This window comes from Phocoena sinus, chromosome 7, assembly GCF_008692025.1.
Source record: "Phocoena sinus isolate mPhoSin1 chromosome 7, mPhoSin1.pri, whole genome shotgun sequence".
NCBI classification, from domain to species: domain Eukaryota; kingdom Metazoa; phylum Chordata; class Mammalia; order Artiodactyla; family Phocoenidae; genus Phocoena; species Phocoena sinus.
In genome coordinates, this window is record NC_045769.1 from 88,733,850 (window position 1) to 88,755,693 (window position 21,844).

The 21,844-nt window shown below is 36.9% G+C and overlaps 1 long non-coding RNA gene across 1 annotated transcript; it reads left to right on the top strand.

The window, feature by feature from the left end:
* Positions 1-12,156: 12,156 nt before the first annotated feature.
* On the top strand, positions 12,157-18,509 carry LOC116757101. The gene is made up of 3 exons (XR_004350829.1): positions 12,157-12,246; positions 14,858-14,961; positions 18,387-18,509. It is a non-coding gene; the product is annotated as an uncharacterized LOC116757101 (long non-coding RNA).
* The last annotated feature ends 3,335 nt before the right edge of the window (positions 18,510-21,844 follow it).

Consider the following 21,844-nt stretch of genomic DNA (forward strand, 5'->3'; position numbering starts at 1 on the left):
ACTCACAGTCTTGAGCAGTATTACCACCTCATTCCTGAACAAAAGCGAAGTTATTACAAAGTATTATGGATGATAGTAGGGACCATCATACAGTGATATTGTTCCCATCTGTTTCTGTCCCCTCCTCAGTCCCCCACCACCAATCCTGTGTGACTCCAAGATTCCCTAGGACTTCTCTTATTTTACTTACCATATAATTTTCTGATGTCGTGGGTATTTTCATTTTGCCCCTCCAAGTTGACTCTCTATTCAGTCCATCCAGTACACGGTGTTAGCTGCTTCCTTTTTATTGGCTGCACTCGCCTATTCTCTCTTCTGTTCGTTCCCATTTAAGTAGTCCCTTCATTAAACTTTCATCATTTGCTTTTTTGATTGTGGCATTTATTTCCAGCAGGACCCTAACCAATACATGCTTTTTGTATGTGTCTTTTCCCTAAAAAATCTGAGTTCCTTGAGGGTGACTTAATTAAATTTATATTTCATAGCCTAGCGCAGTGCCTGGCACAGTAAATGGTTAGATCAATAAGTATACTTCTCTATATATTAAATTTTCAGTCCTCATTATTTCTTCTTGTTATTGTTACAATTTCAGTCCATAATGACTAGAAATATTTCAGTGTCTGCCATTCAGAGTGCCCAGAAATTTTCTTTTGAAAAGAGTGGAGAACAGTTTTTTTCTTTGCACAGTAGGGATATATTATATAGTCAGAACAATAAATCAGACCACCAGACAATGTGTACCCTTTGTTTGTGGTAGCTATCTTAAATAAAGTTTCCTAAAGACAACTTGGGGTTAAATAAAAAGTTCATAGAGTTTGCTGAGGAGTGAGAAGCTCTGTTTTATCTTGTACAACTAGAACATTAGATGTGCCATCATATGAAGATGTAACAGAGGAAATCAAGAGATAGCAGCTGAATGTTACAGAGAAGGGGAGAGGAAAAACCAAATGATCACAGCAGGAACAGAAATAGCACCAGGAGGATTGAAAATCTGACTTGGGACATATTGCCCAAGGGATCTTTTAAACTTGAAACATATTATTTTGTTTTTCTGTTTCTCATTCACATGTAGCCTGGGTTACTGAAGTTAGGTCATGCAGTGTGCTCATGTAAATGCTTTAGCTTGATGACTTGCTGAATATGCCTTCTTTTGGGGAGGTGCCAACTAGAGGAAAAATATATATAACAATGCAAATCTCTCTAAAAGATTATAGTGGCCCTTTGAAATGGGGTGGGAAAATATACTTCTCAGTATGTTGGTCCCTCAGTATCTGTGGAGGATTAGTTACAACACCCCACTGATGCCAAAATTCTAAGATGCTCAAGTCCCTTGCATAAAATGGTGTAGTATTTGCATATAACCTATTGCATATTTTCCCATATATTTTACATCATCTCTAGATTACTCATAATATCTAATACAATGTAAATGCTATGTAAATACTTGGTGTGGCAAATTCAAGTTTTGCTTTTGGGAACTTCTGGAATTTATTTTTTTGAATATTTTTCTCCATCTGTTGTTGGTTGAATCCAAGTATGCAGAAGCCAAGGCTACAGAAAGCCGACTGTATTCCTTCAGTATTCTTGAAAATATATCCTTTTCCTTTTTCGGCCAGTGATAACCATAGTTAACTTATTAGATAGATAGCACAATTATATTGAAATGGCAGGTCGAGCTACAGCTCACCCCAAAATGTTTCCTAGAAAATGGTAAAGGCGATTGATATAAATGGAGTTTAATTTGAAGGCACAAACACATTTAGCATTCTAGAAAAATCATTCTTTGTGTTTGGTCTGAGGAAAACCAAAGGGGAGGATAAAATAACGCAATAAGCATCATCTTTTTACCTAGCCGATTATAGTCAGGGTGGGATGGGAAGATGGGTAGTAGATCAGGGCTCAGGCCTTCAAGTACCACTACCTAGAAAACATAGAGCTGTGGCATAGGAAATCCTTCTTCTCTAAATAGCAGTGACGATCATGCATAATAGATTCTGGAAATTTTGCATACAAATTGAAGAAAGGGTTAGTTAATCCATAGTCCCAGAAAATTGTTCTCATGGTATACGGAAGTTTATGAATAACAGTTAGAAAACAACTTGGAGTTGAACCATGTAGTTTTTTTTCTTTCTTTTCTTCCCCTGTAGTTTTTTATGATTGTTTAAGAAATACTGTAATATTCCATATGGTGCTCAGCTTTCAGGAACTGAAGAACCTTTCCTCTAAATAACTTAATACCTGTATATTGCTCCAGATTATAGCCAGGTCTGGTAGACTTATGGATTATGCTCGCCTTTCCTGGGAGAGGTAGAACACACACCTCTCACTGAGGAATCTGTTCGTCAAAATTTCTCTCCACAACACTGTAGCTTGTTTCTAAATTTAAAAAAAAAAGAGTTTATTTCAAATATTAAGAATTCCTTTTGTTTCCTATGAAATAAAAGAATTTCTGTTTCCAATAGTCTGAAAAGCTACATTAGCAGTATAGCAGCTAAGCTGCATAGAGTGTAATATGTACTGAAATTGCTGTGTTAAAATAGAGATCAAATGATACCTTCATTAACTTGATCACTGAAATGGCAAACCCTCTTCCAACATAACAGTTTCTATAGATACCACATGCTTATGATCAAAATTGCTTTTCTGAATGTGTTTTTCTCTCCTTCTTGATTGTATTTTACATCTTCTTTCTGGCTGTAAGTTACAATTAAACATAGAGAAAAATAGTGCAAGGCAAAATATACTCTACATCTGTTATACTGCTCAAATAAATACACAATCTGCACAAAACAGATTTTTCTAGTAGGCAAATTGCAAATGACTGCCTTGATAAGTTCTAGATTTTTTTTCCTTAAAGCCACCAGGGACCTACCAAATGTTGCTGAAGGAATTTTCCATGTACTCTAGTTATCTACCAAACAGCCTAAATGTTCTGTCAAAACCGCTTAAGCGGTTGTAATAATTTGTGCCACAAAAGATGGATTCTAGATAATAAGTAGATTTTTATCCCCCCAATATAAATATATTTCCCTAATGCATATTGGTTTGAAAACATACAAATATCTTTGAGAAAGAAGTCTTTGAAAGTGAAGGAAACTTTCTAAAAATCAGTGGACATGGTTGATTTGTCAATTTTTCCCCAAAACTTTCAGAGAGTTTTATTGTTGTTTTGCATTCTTCCCATATATTATAATAATAAAAATAAATAAGATCACCAATGAGGAATCCAACACAATTTTATGCTATTTTCCATGAAACTGGTTTTATGTTTAAAACTGTACCTAAAACAATTTATTTTAGGTCATTCTTACCTAAACTGTGGAGGAAACTATGGCAAAGAACCAGTACCATTATCAGTCATACTAGAGCCTAAAGCAAAAGGAAAATTCAGTAATGCTAGTTCTATTTTTATTTACAATTTTTATATTTTCTTAATTATAGACTTTCAAATTAACTTTTTAAAATATTTCATTAAAATATGATTCCTCTGATTATTGAGTTTTTGACACCTCCTTAAACTTTTCACCTCAGGCACCTCATTTTCACTGTAGTCATAGCCTGCAAAGAATGATATATTGTGGTTATTAGAATGATTAAATTTATTCTATATGTTATATTAAATTCTATTCTAAATATTACTAACTGTGAATAGTATTATGAAATTTCATAACTCTGGTTTGTTTTGTCTTGGGCATTATGATACTGTTAGCCATCTTAGCCCAAGGATCTTCAAATAATTAGGCATGTGTCCTCAGTGGAAGTTATGTCATTATAGTGACATTTTATGTAGTTTGATAAACTACTTTATAATTTATGTGGAATGTAAGACTACCACTTTGATCAATATACTTAAGTTGAGAATGTGTTTTACACTGACCCTTTACTTCAGTTAATTTTTTTTTTTCAAAACTGTGATCCAAGGTACATTTAAACTCCTTATGATAGCAAAAGTTCTTACAAAAATATTATCCATATTCACATGATGTTTTGAAAAGCTGCATAGGACACATTCCCAGGGAAGTTCACAGTCCACACTTGTATGTTAAGTACTCTAAATTTATGTGAGAAATGCACTTGTTTAACTTTGTTTAATTCAATTTCTCCTGAATTATTGACTCTGAAATCTTTTTTTTTTTTTTTTTTTTTTTTGCGGTACGCGGGCCTCTCACTGTTGTGGCCTCTCCCGTTGCAGAGCACAGGCTCCGGACGCGCAGGCTCAGCGGCCATGGCTCACGGGCCCAGCCGCTCCGCGGCACGTGGGATCTTCCCAGACCGGGGCACGAACCCGTGTCCCCTGAATCGGCAGGTGGACTCCCAACCACTGCGCCACCAGAAGCCCGACTCTGAAATCTTTTAGTGAATTTTTAGTACATAAAACCTGCTAACCTCTATCAGTATATGTACTGATTTCTCAAAACACAATTTAGGAAATACAGTTTTGAAGGTTATAAATACACATTTGTTATATTGCTATACAACAGCATATATAGTGATTTCTCAGCTTCAATATTATTAGAATGTAAATATTTATATGTGTGGTAATATTTGACATGTACATGGCCTTATTTTATAGTTTTGAAAACTAAAGAAGATACGGCAAAAAGAGGTCAAAGACAAAAATAAATATTTTTCTATCCCTAAATGATGTATTAATTCAACAGAAAATGACCTTTTGAAAAGCACAAAACCTATATTCAACTTTCAAATACAAATGCTTGATTGAGATATTTATAATGTCCAATATATCTTTTAATTCTCCTTTTTAAAAATATTTTCCAATATATTCAAATATCTAGACATTCTATTATCAATTCTATATTTTATCAGGGGCTTTGATAAATCTTCCATGCCTTCCTAACCAGTTTAGACCTTTTCTTGTCTTAGTGCCTGTGAATATTCCTCAAAGAAGTGTTTTACGGGTTATCTGAGCTGTTCTTTAAAAGTTTCACATTGTAAAATTTCTTTCATCTTAAATTGTGAGTCCTTTGATGATAATGGTTGTATTTTCTTCTTTAAACAAACTATACTAGGTGGCACACTGATTTCTGAATTAATTAAAATAGTCAACTTATTAATAATTGTTAATGTTTTGTTTGATTAATATTCTTAACTACGGAGTAATTTTAAATGACCTTTCTTTTTAAAACTGCTTATTGAGAAATTATTAAGTGGTAGAGGGATTAGTCAGGCATAGTTGAATGCATCTGGACTTTAGTAGCAGACATATTGTGGTTCAAATTTCAAGCTCTTTTATTTACAAGTTGTAAGAAATTGAGGGGTTATCTTGATTGTGTACAATTACAAAATAGAGATTTTGCAGAGCTTCTAAGAGAATTTAATGGCATATATATTTTAAAGGGACTAATATCTTCTGTCAGTTCAATTCTTAAGAATTTCTCAAGAACTTATTAAGAGCAGTGCATCATGTTTGGAATAAACTTTCATAAAGGTAGATACTCAACATAATCTTAACATTGCGTACATGGGACTTCACCCAGGGTAAGTAAAAAAACATTTTATTTTCCCCCTAAGTTATTCGCCACTGGATAAGATCTGACTCTGGTTCTATCACTTTTCAAGTCACTTCTATAAAATAATAGATTTTTGTTCATCTTTCATTTCACAAGTGGTTCAGTAGGTAAAATATCCAATCTAAACAATCTAATTTTCCAACTACAAAGGTAAGGCTCTCTCCTGTCTTCCCTCTGAGTCAGACAGTAGATTGGGGCAGAAGTGATCCCTTTCTCCCCTCCTGTCCACCGACTTGCTGACCGTGGCTCTAACTTCTTCAGTGTTTGAGGACATGTTAGAAAAGAAGGCAAAGTAAGGGGCAAGAAATGTCCTAAATGATATATTACTGTCATTTTGCATTAGCTTTCTCTAAGTTTGGTGGATTTTCTAAGCTGACTCTTTTTCTCATGGGAATAGTTTCTGCTTCTCCAGGATTCCTCTGTTGAGAGCACCCCCACTGAATTGAACTGTTACAAGTAGAATTAATTTCATCCTTCAGCTCCTTCGGGTATGGTTCATCGAAAGGATTTAAAGTGGAACAAAGTCTGTTCTCTTTAATGAGGCTTATATTCCTTCATGAAATATAGCCACATATTATTTTCTCATATGTAAAGTAGAAATTTAGCCAATTTCCAGTTGTTTTAGTTTGCTAGGGTTGCCATAACAAGATACCAAAATCTGGGTAACTTAAAAGACAGAAATTTATTTCCTCACAGTTACAAAAGCTGAAAGCCCAAAATCAAGGTTGTCAGTGTTTCTTTTGAGACCTCTCTCCTTCACTTGTAAAGAGTGAGGCCACCTCTCTGTGCCCTTACATAGTCTTCCCTCTCTGTGTCTGTCCTAATATCCTCTTCCCCACTCCAATCTCCTCTTCTTATAAGGACATCAGTCATATTTAATTAGGGCCCATCCTAATAACCTCGTTTATGCTTAATTATCTCTTTAAAGACCTTATCTCTAAATATAGTCACATTCCAAAGAGTTGGGGGTTAGAATTTCAACATATGAATTTTGAAAGGGAAACAATTCAGCCCATTACACAAGCATAGGTCAATCTCGCTTCTCTCTTCCTCCTTCTCTCTCTCTGTCTCCCCCTCTCTCTCTCTCTCATGCACAGGCACACACTCCACTGTTATCTCTACAGTTAGCCACAGTCTACGCATTGCATTGTACATTTAAGCTTTTAAGCTTCTCTGAACAGAGTAGAAACCAAGACTCCGTGTCCTGCAAACACCAGGAGGTATCAGTAGATACCAAGCTTTCTGAGTCATCCCATTGTAGTTTCTTCCACTTCATTTGGGGGGCGGGGAAGGGAGAGGGAAAAATTCCACAGCACTCAAACAGTTTTATCCTAAGAAATATTCTTTTTAGACTTTCTTTTATAATCACCACCCTTTATATATACCCTTGAGGTGACTATTAGGCCAAGATTTGATAAACATTTTTTTCAGATCCTCTATAAGTTGTCAAACACCTTATAACAACATATTGAAGTATCCATTCAATTATTTTGTTCTCAAACTTTTAGGGACTCAGCTACTTTGAGAAAAAGAAAAGTTAGATTTTAGTAAATAAATTTTATCACTTTTTAGGTATTGAAGAACTACTTTACAGACTCCCAATCCTTCAGTTTCTCTAAAGATTTGAACAGAAGGGAAGAGAAATAGAGGGACTGACAAAGATGGTTACATTTACAGAGGGCCCAAGATGCCTTGATAGCATTTTGCTTTCCATTGTCTGAGTACAGTGGTTCTTGACATTATGAAGATCCCAAAATTTACTAAAATATCAGAATTTTTTCATCTCTTTTTCTAAATGTCATGGAGGAAAGTTTGTTTTTTAAGATAATTTTGTATTGCTACTACACATCCTCTGCATAAGCCAAAAAGAATGCAGCAGACCTGAATGAGAGTAAAACGTACCACTTACCCACCCCCTCCCACACAGTCACCCAAACGAATCTTTGGCAGTGTATATAATATTTTTGAAGACTTGGAAAAGAGAAGCAAGATCAATGAAGACAAAAAATGATCAGTAATATTTTGTGAATATCTCTGTATACTATGTATAAAAACTGCCTCAGTGGTAAGAACATAATTTCTTGATTTGTAACACAAGTGGCTGGAGGATCCATATATAGCAATATTTAAAAAAATGATTTCAAAGTACTTTCCATCATGATAAATATAAACTTGCTTTTATAATAGCATATTAGCCCATTTGTTTTGTCTTTTAAATTCTTTAGGAAACTATTAGTTCCTAGTCCCCAATATATATACATTTGAAAACATACACCCACGAAGCAATAAACTAAATTATGCTCCCAAACATGCTCTTATACATGAAACTACAAAATGGAACCTAGATTCCATTTCCCTCCTATAAGACAATTTTTCCTCATTCACATGAAAGATATAATGATTTGGCTATCAATATATATTTGGCATTCAAAACTTGAATTGTTTATAGCTTGAGATCCATATTCACTAATTAGCACACCATTAATAAAGTTCCTTTATCTTTGTCATTGTTTTTCCATTTACGTACTTTTTAAAATTACTTTTTAAAATTATTAATTTTGTGCAAATATCCCATCATATATCAATGCTTTTAAAGTATTATTTTAAATGAATTACCTTCTCCAGAAACCAGTCATGTTGCAAAAGTCCAGTTGAGTCACTTCTATTCCTGCTATTCTGACGTACTCAGTTTGGCTGCTGCTCTTTTATAGTGGTATCTCTTGCCAAAGTCAGTCATCAATTATTGTTTGCCTTTTTCTTCGTTCCATGCCTTGTCTTCCCCTTGTCTAAACTACTGGTGAAGTCTCACTGTTGACTCTGCTTGCCATGAAAAGCCCAGCATCCATGTGGGGTATGAAACCCTCCAATGTACTGTCTGGGTTCCAAGAAGAGATGTTAAGAAGGCCCTGGTCCACAACTTTTAGCAACACTTTGTCACCTGGTCCTTGAAGGTATTCTGCTTGTGTCTAAAATCTCACCAAATCCCTGTAAACAATGATTCCACCGGATTCTGGCTCTTTTGCTTCCAACCATAGAGATCAGACCTGCCCACAGGACTCTTGAAATAGATAAAATATCAACAACATCACTTTTTACCCTCTCTTCCTATGTTCTCATTATTCCTTCTTTCCCAGGTGAAATACTTGATTTTTATTCATATCGATAGCTATAACTTATACTGAGGAAAGAGGGTAAGGATTAAATTAAAAGAATATCATCACTAAAAATACGTGTGCTAAATAATTTTCATTTTTCAGATTGACTCTCCACCCCTTCTCCATCTTATTCTGTGCCCTTGAGGCTAAACTTTGTGGATTGTATCAACAAATTACCTTTCTTTTGGACTTGGATTTGGTCAATGAGAGGCAGGGAAGAGTGAGGTTAGATTACCCATCCTCCTGGACAGATCACAGCTGGTGATAGCTTCTATCTCCTATCATGTGACCTTCTCTGATAGCTATATTCTCTGATTCCCAAGTAATTACTCCTTCTTCTTGGCTTCAAGTTTAGAGCTTGTAATCGTTCCCCATTGTTACTAACTCTAGGTTCTTTACGAACTCTTGCTGGTTTTCTTTGTAATTTCTTCCCAATTTCCTTGTTTGGATATGGAAACTATTTCCAGCAAGAGCTCTGATTCAATCTGTTCTCCATTACAGTGAGCCACATGTATCCCATGATAGCACTTTAGCAAGGAAAGACATGACAATCTAGATCAAAATGTTGTGGTGTCCCTCCACCATCACAGCTAAGGAGCTCAGCCTCGGTCCTCTAATTCCTGGCTTCTCACCTTCTTCCAGTCACATAGTTATTTTCCTTCCCGGAAACTTTCTGACTTTGTTAATAAGGGAAATATTAACTAGCTCAATTTAGTGAGTATTTTGTTTATCTATGAGTCATTTAATAATGTAAAATAATCCATTTGGAATATCAGATCAGATAGTTTTTCCTGTATTGTGAAAGCTTCATGTTCAAAAGCCTAAGGACAGTTTTTGAGAAAGTACTGCAAATAGAAAACAGTCAACGCAGTTCTTTCCTGCATTGTGGCGAGCACTAGGTTCCTGAATATTCACAGCAAGATTATTCTTCAGACGTAATGATTCTTTGTGGGGGAGGCATAGCCACAAATTTTGACATATTTGCCATTTCTGAAAGACATGAGATATGAAATAAAAGGCCACTATGAACCATTGCTTCACTCTGTGAGAGAATCCTCTTGGTGAGTTCAATTCTCTATAGGATTTAAAGCAATATTTCAAGAGTCTACTTAATGTATGTTAAAATGAGTTGTCTTTACTCTCACTATTCAGTAAGTGTAACTCTCAAAGGATTTCTTTACATGAAAATTCATTTTTCCAGACAATTTTAAAGTATTTTACAAATTAAGTTATTGGAAAGCTTTAATAATAAAAGTAAAAACAGTAGTTTCCAAAAGTCATTCTTAATACCATTATCACAAATATAAATTGTGAAAATATTGTATCTAAATTCATATGTTTCATGCAATTTCACTTTCTAATATTTTTGTAAATATTATGTTATAAGCATTGGTCATATTATTAGAAGTTTCAAAGCATGTTTTTCATACTTTTTAATATTCCATTATATATAATTATATAATTATATCATATGTACTATAAAGTGCTAAGTGGTTCCCTGATGTTGGATATTCAGAAGGCTTTCAGTTCCTAATTATATTTTGGATTATTTTGTGATTAGCTTCTTGAAGGATAATTCCTGGGTGTCAAGGCATGAACATTTTTTGAACTCTTGATGTGTATTGCTAAATTTCATTCCACAGTCATTATTTATGCTCTCACCAAGAATTGGAAGAGAGATATTTTCCCATTTCTGGCCTATTTCTTAATCCTAAATGGAATTACATTTTGGAGAGTTTACCTAGTAAGTGTCCAGTGTAGAGAAAGCATATCTATTTGATTAGATAGATTTCATAGCATTTGTATCATAAGACTTTGAAAAAAATATTGTCTTCTATATTCTGTTTATAAGGTTATTTCTATGCCGTTTATTTTTTTAACTATTAAATCTTTGAGTTATTTTGTATCTTGGTCTTGAATATGTACCATCTACTCTGACTCTTGCAGTTTTCTATACCAATATAAATCAATAATATTTCAGTTATCTTGACGAAACAACTTCTTGGGAAATACTAAGTTTTATCTTTACATATATCTGTAATTTTAAGAAAAAAAGAAAACTTTGAAAATCTTTTATTTCATTTGAAACATTATAGAATATCAGTTTTAAGATTTTCAGAAGAGTCCTTAAAACACACCAATGCAAAGGCTAAATCAGACTTTCACTGCTGTCTCTACTTTCATTTCCATTATATTTTCACTTCTAAAGGTTGAACTGTGTAAGAAAATATTAACAGTATTTTACCTTTATAACCTTAAGACATTCACTCAAACTATTCAGCAAAACAATTTTCAGTTTCTGACCTTCTGGTTGGTCTTCTGATATCCAGGACATCCAAGCATGTTTCAAGATGTAACAGCAACCTGCTTCCTGGAAATGTGATACATGATGCCTGTCTTTATTCACCCTAATGGCAAGTCAAGATCCCAGACACGACTTTCCCTAGAAAAGAGAGAGTAATAGGAAAATTGGCAATCTGTGTTCCTCACAGCAGAATCATTCCCAATGTCATATTATATATTTACTTGTGTTTCTTGATCAGATTGATTATCTGACATATTAAGTCCAAGTTAGGACTCTCTTGATGCGCAAAAGTTGTTTCTTTTCTCACATGGGAGGAGAATAAATTGTAGGAGAATGCAAGTTGCCATTGCCTGGGACAGAAATATGGTCTCAGGAAGTCCCTGTTTAACTTCCCTGTTCAATATTCAGTGGCACATAGGGAAGTCAAAGCCAGAAATTCAAGAGCCAGCTGGCAGTGTAGAGAACAATTTGGCCTTGTAACTTGACCCTTTGTGAGTATGAAATGAGACAAACCTGAAAGTTTCTTTAAAAAGATAAAAATATTATAGACAGGTGGAAGTTATTAAGAGTTGGGTGAAATCAGTTTGGGGACAAAGAAGCCTCTTTTCCTTGCATCCTCAGGGCAGTGCTGGGAGTACAGCTGAGCTGCAACATGGACATTTCATAGACTTTAAAATAATTTCTGGACAAAAACAAGCCCTATGGCTTTTTTATGCCTTTTGAAGGCATACAAGAGGCATAAAATGAGCAGTAGGCTCCAGAACAGCAGCTATATAGAACCAAACAAAGTCAAAAACCATGGGTCACAAATAGATTCACTTTACAGGTTTTAAACAGAAGTTAACTTTTTAGGAGTCTAGATGTAGAGACAGTTTTAGGAGGAAATCAACTGCATGTGTGTCATTCCTTAATGGGTCTCCAGGACATAAAGAAGGGCAAAAATATTCTTTTGAGTTAGTAAATGTGAATGTGGCACATATTTTTTGCAAAAGTCCTCTAATACTCAGACTTCTTTAACAGATTACCTTTGAGATTATTCCCCATCCCTCCCAAATACTATCTTAAAGCAGAGCCACAGAATGTAGGAACAAGCGAGTTGATGGTCTGGATAACCAGGGTATGCCCCTACCACTGACCTTAAAGTGATGTTTTTATTTATTCAAAGATACTTCTTCTCTGCCACTCTTGAGCTCATATAGCCAAGTTCCAGTCCATCTGTCCTGTCGTGATACCTCAAAGGATCAATACTTTTCAGGTTTGTACAATATTTCCCCTGGTAAGTTTCAGTTTCTTGGTAGCTATCCATAGCTCATATTGTCTTCTTGTACATATCCTTTTAACTTTTATCTCTTAGACTGTTCTTGGTTTTTGCTGTAGTAAGTACTGAAGCAGCTCCGAGAAGCTGGTTTAGTATGTGGTCATTGCAAACAGGACACTTTGGGATTACACTTCTACTAAACATCCATACTCTGGTGATAGAGAGCAGTGAAGCAAAGTTCAAAATCTGGAACAAGGGCATACCCACCTGGGTATTCCTCATGGAGACCATTTGTCAAAAGCCAGAGTTCCCACACACTTGACACCTGTGCAGTTAGTTAACTGGCCAATGAGGATTCTGATCCAGCCTGGCTCCTGGGTACAGGAATGATGCAGTTCTCCACTGGACTCTTTCATCCATGGCTCATGTCCATGGTATTTATTACCAAATCATTTATCTAGTTTATTGATTATATTACTTTCCTAGGGCTGCTGTAATAAATTGCCACACACTTGGAGGCTTAAAACAACAGGAATTTATTGTCTCATAGTTTAGAAGCCAGGAATCCAAACTCAAGGTTTTAGCAGAATTGCACTCCCTCTGAAGGCTCTAGGGACGAATTCTCCCCTGCTTCTTCCAGTTTCTGGTGGTTCCATGCGTTCCTTGGCTTGTGGCTTCATCACTACAATCTTTGCCTACATCTGCACATGACCTTTTCCTCTCTGTCTCCTCCTCTTCTTATAAAGTCACTTGGCAGTGGATTCGGGGACCAGTCTAATACAGAATGACCCCATCTCAAGATCCTTAACTTAATTTCCTCTTCAAAAGCCCTTGATGCTGCTTTGTCTGGAAAGCTGGAAAATGGATAGTATGATTACATCTTTCATAATTTAACTCCATACCAGGGTTTTTAGGGCGGTACTTTTTACATTAAAAAAAGGTTTTGGGGCTTCCCTGGTGGCGCAGTGGTTGAGAGTCCGCCTGCCGATGCAGGGGACACGGGTTCGTGCCCCGGTCCAGGAAGATCCCACGTGCCGTGGAGCGGCTGAGCCCGTGAGCCATGGCCGCTAAGCCTGCACGTCCGGAGCCTGTGCTCCACAACGGGAGAGGCCACAACAGTGAGAGGCCCGCGTACCGCAAAAAACAAAAACAACAAAAAAAGGTTTTATTTTAGTCTGAGGAGTCCATAATTATGGACTGAAATAATTATGGACTGAAATTATGTTCTTTCTGGTTGAATTTCAAGAAAACCAGGTACTATGTGTTGCTTATCAGAGCGAGAAAAGTGAATTTCCTAAAATCATATTACTAAGTTTTTCCAGCTAACTCTATGACTGATCCTGAGAGGGATAAAGGAGGAGCCTTTTTATTGCCTCTCAACAACTGCTTATAGATTGGAGACAGTATAACTTTAATATATTGTTTCTCACTATGTAATTGTTATTCATATAGAACAAACATTGTATACGGAAATTAACACAAGAAGAATAATTTAGTTTAATGCTTAGTCTACACATTTATAAAGCATACAGGAATATTATAGTTCTGAAAGTATCTAGAGCAATGAAGTAAAGAACATTTGAACGTCAAATTATCTAATGTGTCGTAGTGTTATGCGCTGAATTTTTTTCCCCCAAAATTGTATTTTGAAGCCCCAAACCCCAATGTGAGTGTATTTGGAGGTAGGGACTTCATGGAGGTATCTGAGGCTAACTGAGATCATGGGGGAGAGGGGGCTAGTCAGATAGAATTGTTTGTAAGAAAAGAGACAGCAGAGCTCTGTCTCTCTCTCTCTCTCTCTCCATGAGCTCAGAGGAAAGGTCATGTGAGGACACAGCAAGAAGGCAACTGCCCACAAATGAGTGAGAGTTCTCATCTGGAACTGAATTTGCCTTCACCTTGATCACGGACTTCTAACCTCCAAAATGTGAGAAAATAAATGCCTGTTGTTTAAACCATCCAGTTTTTAGTATCTTGTTATGGTAGCCCAGGCAGACCAACACAGCAAAGTGTGATTGGTCTGTATTACCTTAGATAATTACCCTGCTTTGCACTTCACTGTTCATGTCTAGTTGTAACGTTAATGTCAAAGTCTGATGGAAATGATTTCATCTGTCACTTCGCTGAGACATAGTCAAAGCATTTCATTTTGCGATGTGTGGGAAATGATTTTGAGTTTAATCCAGTTCTTAAAAGACAAAAGTTGGCATCACAAAAACTCCCATCACACTGGCACTAATTAGTCTCCTCTCTGACAGCTGAAGTAGGTATGACTAGGACTGAATATTAAACCAAGACGGAAGAAACTGCTCTCTTCCTTAGAGCTTATCTTTCTTTCCCATGTTTGAGATATTTTTTCCTCAGAAGCCAAGGGAAACTTGTCCTTTGCTATCCAGGTTTTCTGACCAATTAGAGTACTTTATTCTTCTGTCATTATGACATATTCTACCACAAGATAATATCACAACAGAGGAATACAAAAACACCTTATAATTCCTGTATAAAACAGTGATGCACGACTGTAGTATATCTTGAAACCTGAATAACATGAAACATTTTTTCATGTAAGAAATGATTCACACAGTGTTTATTCCTTATGTCTTCAAAGTGAGTTTTAAAAAAATACCAAAATGGCTTTACCTTATTGAAAGAGTGGAAGAAAGTGTTCCCGAGATCCATAATCATTGAAAATTCAAATCAGTCGACCATAAGGTAGGTCTTTTCTTTTCTATTTAGCTTACTTAGCACTTCTACTTTGTGCTTTGAATTTGCAAAGTGCTTATCAGCCGTATTAGTTAACCCTTATAATGTATCCATGAAGTAGATGGATGGCAAGCATTAGTGTGACACACATTAGTGTTACTCCTTTGAGAGATGCCAACAATGAAGCACATGGAGGTTAAATGATTGCTACATGATTGCCCATCAAGCCTGACAAAAAAAGTCTTGGTCTCAATTTCCTACTTTTCTAACCCTTAGTGATAACAAGGATAAAACTAAGCATCAGATCATCCACAAAAATCTAATGTGTAGTCTCCTTTAAAAATGAAAGCTCTCAAATGCATTTTCTTAGGGTACTGAAAATCTATCCATTGAGCAAGTATATTAGATATATATTTCTTTGTCACTGCCCCATTTAAGATGGGATCATCTTAAAAGGCTATATCATAAATTGTTGTGGAAAAGATTGATTAGTTTAAAAGCTTTTTCCTCTTAACAGATCAGATGGTCATTATATTTCACCCTTTTGTGTGTGATTTTCATTGAGCCATTTTAATCATTTATTCAGTTGAAAAAATTTCACCAAAACCATGAGGTTTTACAAATCTATTTTTCACCTCTGGCTTTCCTTGCTAATCACTGGGTTTGAACTTCTGGGAATTAAGGACAACTGCCTGATTCTGGAATTCATTTCTTTAGAAGTACATTTTTTAAAGAGCTCTTCAATTCTTTTCATGGGTCATATGTACTACCTCATTTATAATCCTTTCTCTCATTTGAGAACATCATTAGGGAATGTTTATGAGTTATGAAAGAATGCTATATTTTGAACTGGAGGGTAAAGAGAAAGATATTGTAGTCAGTTTGATGGAAAGAAGCCTCCATGATTCATTTCTTGGATGAATCAATCCTTTAATTTCACATCTTTTCCCAGGATTTTACTTCTTTTGTTATTTTACACCTTTATTTGGAAATCAATACAGAGAAAAAAGTGTTCAGAGTAAAATTCATAGTTTTTTCCATGCCTCTTTTATAACATAAATGACAAACTGGTGGGAAGTACAGTTAAAAGGAGTTTGGCACAGTGAAACTTACAAATATGAATTATTCACCTCTCTTGATCCCAAACATGGGAAATATAGCATATTGAAAGTCAAAGAGTATCATAATATAATGACTGTTATTTGCATATGTTTTTGCATTTTACAAAGTACTCCGACATTCAGCATTTAATTTGACTCTTATATTAAGTTTGAGAAGTGGCATTATATATTATCATTTCTAGTTGACAGGTGAAGAAATAAAGCCCAAAGAATCTGAGACTTGTCCAAGTCACATGACTGATAACTTATAAGTCCTACCACCAGGACATGATCTTTTTGACACCAAGTCCAGAGGATTTCTTATTATTGTTTCCTCTAATTATTTTATACTGTGAATCTATGGAGAATATTCACAAATAAATCTTGGCGTATATGCAATAATATAACACCTGCTCCTAAAACACACCTGCTCCTAAAACAATAAATATGAAAGTCATGACTGAAAAAGTACCAATAAAAATCTTGATAAACATTTCTCATATTAACCCACAGGGATATAGACGAAAATAGCTGACATTTTCAATAAGTTGTTGAGGCTTTTCACCCTCTTATCTACAATTAACCAAGTGGGTGGTTTCCAAATGAAAACTGATCCAAAAATATTTCATGTGATTATTGCACAAGAGCTAAAATTACTTTTAAAAACTCCAATGAATAACTTATTCCAAAAGTACTTGAGTGTAACTTCAGTACTTGTCTACTCATCCAGGAATCTTGTTATGCAGCCTAAAAATGTTTGGCACTTCACATATCGCCCCAGTGGGCCATTAATGAGAGTTAGCATGCTTCCAAAAGCACCCATTTCATGGCAAACAAAGTCTATCTACCTTATGAAATCATGCCTGCAGGTACCAAGTCTTTAATGACAGCCTGTTGCCTATAGAATCAAGTCTAATCAAGTTGCTTCCTACAACTTTGTCAACTTTATGATGGTAAGCATAGTGTCTTATCAATTGTTTGAGTCCTCCGTAAGTTTTACTATAGTTTCTTATTCATAATAAGAGTGTAAATAAAGTGTGTTGGATCAATTCCAGTTTGAGAGTGATAATTTGGAAGTGACTTTTAAAGTCATGACAGATTTTCACATAGCCAGTCATCCTCTTTCCCTCCACTTTTTTCACCAATAGTGTATATAAAGATGGCCAGTAAGATTTATAGCTGTAGTCTGTGGTTATTAGATAAAAGATCTAAGTGAGTCCTGTGATCCCAAATCTATGACACATGACAATGTTAAAAATCCGACAGTGAAGTTAGACATTGTGGAGAATAAAATCCACTAATTATGCAGTATCCATCACCCAAGAAATGTAGATTTTGAATTCAGAAAAAAATAATGGGATGTTTCTTCCCAAATGTAAAACTTTACTCTTGATTTTTTAAATTTTATTTCAAAATACACTGGATCATAGTCTGTAGGCTTTTTAAAGGTAACTTTATATTTCTTAGCCTGAATAAAGGGAGGATTTGTGAAAAATAGTTTTAAAAACTCCACTCCCTTCTTTTGGTTGTCAGAGTTTCCCTGATAGCTGAATAATCATATCACATAAGACATCAAGACATAAGAAACGTGACTTCATAAAGGAAAATATCTTTCCCAGTCCCAGTCTTCTCTCTCAGTTCTAACAGCAGCTTGCTTGTCAGCACATGCTTTGGCTACAGTTAGTGAAGAGAGTGGCAAGGGATCTGGACAAATCCATCCCTCCTATGATAAGAGCTCTTCTCCTCCTGAGCCTGAAGGTAGTTTTTAAAATTAACCCCCCAGTGTTAGTGTGCCTTGACTCATTGGTGTATGTAACAAATCTATGGCAGTTGAATTAGAATTCTTTGCCCTTAACACTTCAAAGTACTGCTCAGCCCAGTGAGTTAATGGATATTGCTGTGGCATATTATAGCATCCTGATTTCCAAATACTTTCATACCTAAGAACAGAGTGACAGGACACTTTAACTCATCAACCAGGAAAGATTTCTTCACTCATGCCTTGAAAATGGGAATAACTGTGCAAAACTATACAATTGTGCTTTCCCTTCCCATCTGTCTTGTCAGAATGAAAATCGACATGGGAATCAAGTCAAATGTGCTTCAGCAGATTAGAAAGAAATAATGTTTATTTTTCCACTTGAGTCACACAGAGCAACTATCACTTCTTGCTGTGCAAATTTGTCTTGGGCTAGTGATTCTGAAGGTGAAACTTTGAAGGTCCTATGAATGAGAAGCCAGTATTACAACAGAACACACAAATGTGTGCATAAAATAAGGTACTTAGGATAAAATGTAGATTATATTTTCTTTCTTTTTTTTTTTTTTTTCAAGACAATATTGAATACTCTTGAATACTATGAGAATTAAAGAGAAGCTATAGGAGGAGCTTCAAGATGGCAGAAGAGTAAGACGTGGAGATCACCTTCCTCCCCACAACTACATCAGAAATACATCTACACGTGGAACACATCCTACAGAACACCTACTGAACGCTGGCAGCAGACCTCCCAAAAGGCAAGAAACTCCCCACTTGTACCTGGGCAGGGCAAAAGAAAAAACAGAGACAAAAGAATAGGGACAGGACCCGCACCAGTGGGAGGGAGCCATGAAGGAGGAAAAGTTTCCACACACTAGGAAGCCCCTTCGCGGGCAGAGACTGTGGGTGGCGGAGGGGGAAAGCTTCGGAGCTGCGGAGGAGAGCACAGCAACAGGGGTGCAGAGGGCAAAGCGGAGAAATTCCCGCACAGAGGATCCGTGCAGACCAGCACTCATCAGCCTGAGAGGCTTGTCTGTTCACCCGCCGGGGCGAGTGGGTCTGGGAGCTTCCGTCAGAGTGCAGGGAGAGGACTGGGGTTGGCGGCGTGAACACAGCCTGCAGGGGGTTAGTGCACCACGGCTAGCTGGGAGGGAGTCCGGGAAAAAGTCTGGAGCTGCCGAAGAGGCAAGAAACTTTTTCTTGCCTCTTTGTTTCCTGGTGCGCGAGGAGAGGGGATTAAGAGCGCTGCTTAAAAGAGCTCCAGAGACGGGCGTGAGCCGCGGCTATCAGCGCGGACCCCAGAGACGGGCATGAGACGCTAAGGCTGCTGCTGCAGCCGTCAAGAAGCCTGTGTGCGAGCACAGGTCACTGTCCACACCACCCCTCCCGGGAGCTTGTGCAGCCCGCCACTGCCAGGGTCCCGTGATCCAGGGACAACTTCCCCGGGAGAACGCACGGCGCGCCTCAAGCTGGTGCAACGTCACGCCGGCCTCTGCCGCTGCAGCCTCGCCCCGCATCCGTACCCCTCCCTCCCCCCACCCTGAGTGAGCCGGAACCCGCGAATCAGCGGCTTCTTTAACCCCGTCCTATCTGGACGGGAACAGGCGCCCTCAGGCGACCTACACGCAGAGTTGGGTCCAAATCCAAAGCTGAACCCCGGGAGCTGTGCGAACAAAGAAGAGAAAGGGAAATCTCTCCCAGCTGCCTCAGGAGCAGTGGATTAAATCTCTACAATCAACTTGATGTACCCTACATCTGTGGAATAACTGAATAGACAACAAATCATCCCAAATTGAGGAGGTAGACTTTGGGAGCAGCGATATATATATGTTTTTTCCTTTTTCTCTTTTTGTGAGTGTGTATGTATGCTTCTGTGTGTGATTTTCTCTGTATAGCTTTGCTTTTACCATTTGTCCTACGGTTCTGTCTGCCCCCTTTTTTTTTTTTAAGTATAGTTTTTTAGCACTTGTTATCATTGGTGTATTTGTTTATTAGTTTGGTTACTCTATTCTTTCTTTTTTTTACTTCTTAAATTTTTTATTTTAAATAATTATTTTTTATTTTAATAACTTTGATTTATTTTATTTTACTTTTTCTTTTTCCTTTCTTCTTGTCTCCCTTTTATTCTGAGCCATGTGGATGACAGGGTCTTGGTGTTGTAGCCGGGTGTCAGGCCTGTGCTTCTGAGGTGGGAGACTGGAGTTCAGGACATTGTTCCACCAGAGACCTCCCAGCTCAACATAATATCAAATGGCGAAAATCTCCCAGAGATCTCCATCTCAACACCAACACCCTGCTCGACTCAACGACCAGCAAGCTACAGTGCTGGACACTCTATGGCAAACAACTAGCAAGACAGGAACACAACCCCACCCATTAGCAGAGAGGCTGCCTAAAATCATAATAAGGTCACAGACACCCCAAAACACACCAATAGATGCGGACCTGCCCAACATAAAGACAAGATTCAGCCTCATCCACCAGAACACAGGCACTAGTCCACTTCACCAGGAAGCCTACACAACCCACTGAACCAACCTTAGCCATTGGGGGCAGACACCAAAAACAATGAACTACGAACCTGCAGCCTATGAAAAGGAGACCCCAAACACAGTAAGTGAAGCAAAATTAGAAGACAGAGAAACACACAGCAGATGAAGGAGCAAGGTAAAAACCCACCAGACAAAACGAAGAGGAAATAAGCAGTCTACCTGGAAAAGAATTCAAAATAATCTTAGTAAAGATGATCCAACATCTTGGAAATAGAATGGAGAAGATACAAGAAACATTTAACAAGGACCTAGAAGAGCTAAAGAGCAAACAAACAATGATGAACAACACAATGAATGAAATTAAAAATTCTCTAGAAGGAACCAGTAGCAGAATAACTGAGGCAGAAGAACGGATAAGTGACCTGGAAAATAAAATAGTGGAAATAACTACTGCAGAGCAGAATAAAGAAAAAAGAATGAAAAAAATTGAGGACAGTCTCAGAGACCTTGGAACAACATTAAACACACCAACATTCAAATTGTAGGGGTCCCAGAAGAAGAAGAGAAAAAGAAAGGGACTGAGAAGATATTTGAAGAGATTATAGTTGAAAACTTCCCTAATATTAGAAAGGAAATAGTTCATCAAGTCCAGGAGACACAGAGAGTCCCATACAGGATAAATCCAAGGAGAAACACGCCAAGAAATATATTAATCAAACCATCAAAAATTAAATACAAATAAAAAATATTAAAAGCAGCAAGGGAAAAACAAAAGATAACATACAAGCAAATCCCCATAAGATTAACAGCTGAACTTTCAGCAGAAACTCTGCAAACACGAAGGGAGTGACAGGACATATTTAAAGTGATGAAAGGAAAAATCTGCAACCAAGATTACTCTACCCAGCAAGGATCTCATTCAGATTTGACGAAGAAATTAAAACGTTTACAGACAAACAAAAGCTGAGAGAGTTCAGCACCACCGAGCCAGCTTTACAACAAATGCTAAAGGAACTTTTCTAGGCAGGAAACACACAAGAAGGAAAAGGCCTACAGTAACAAACCCAATACAATTACGAAAAGGGTAATAGGAACATACATATTGATAATAACCTTAAATGTAAATGCTCCCACCAGAAGATATAGACTGGCTGAATGGATACAAAAACAAGACCCATAGGTAGCCTGTCTACAAGAGACCCACTTCAGACGTAGGGACACATACAGACTGAAAGTGAGGGGATGGAAAAAGATATTCCATGCAAATGGAAATCAAAAGAAAGCTGGAATAGCAATTCTTATGTCAGACAAAATAGACTTTAAAACAAAGATTATTACAAGAGAAAAACAGGATACTACATAATGATCAAGGGATCAATCCAAGAAGATATAACAATTGTAAGTATTTATGCACCCAACATAGTAGCACCTCAATACATAATCCAAATGCTAACAGCCATAAAGGGGAAATCGACAGTGACATAATCATAGTAGGGAACCTTAACACCCCAATTTCACCAATGGACAAATCATCCAAAATG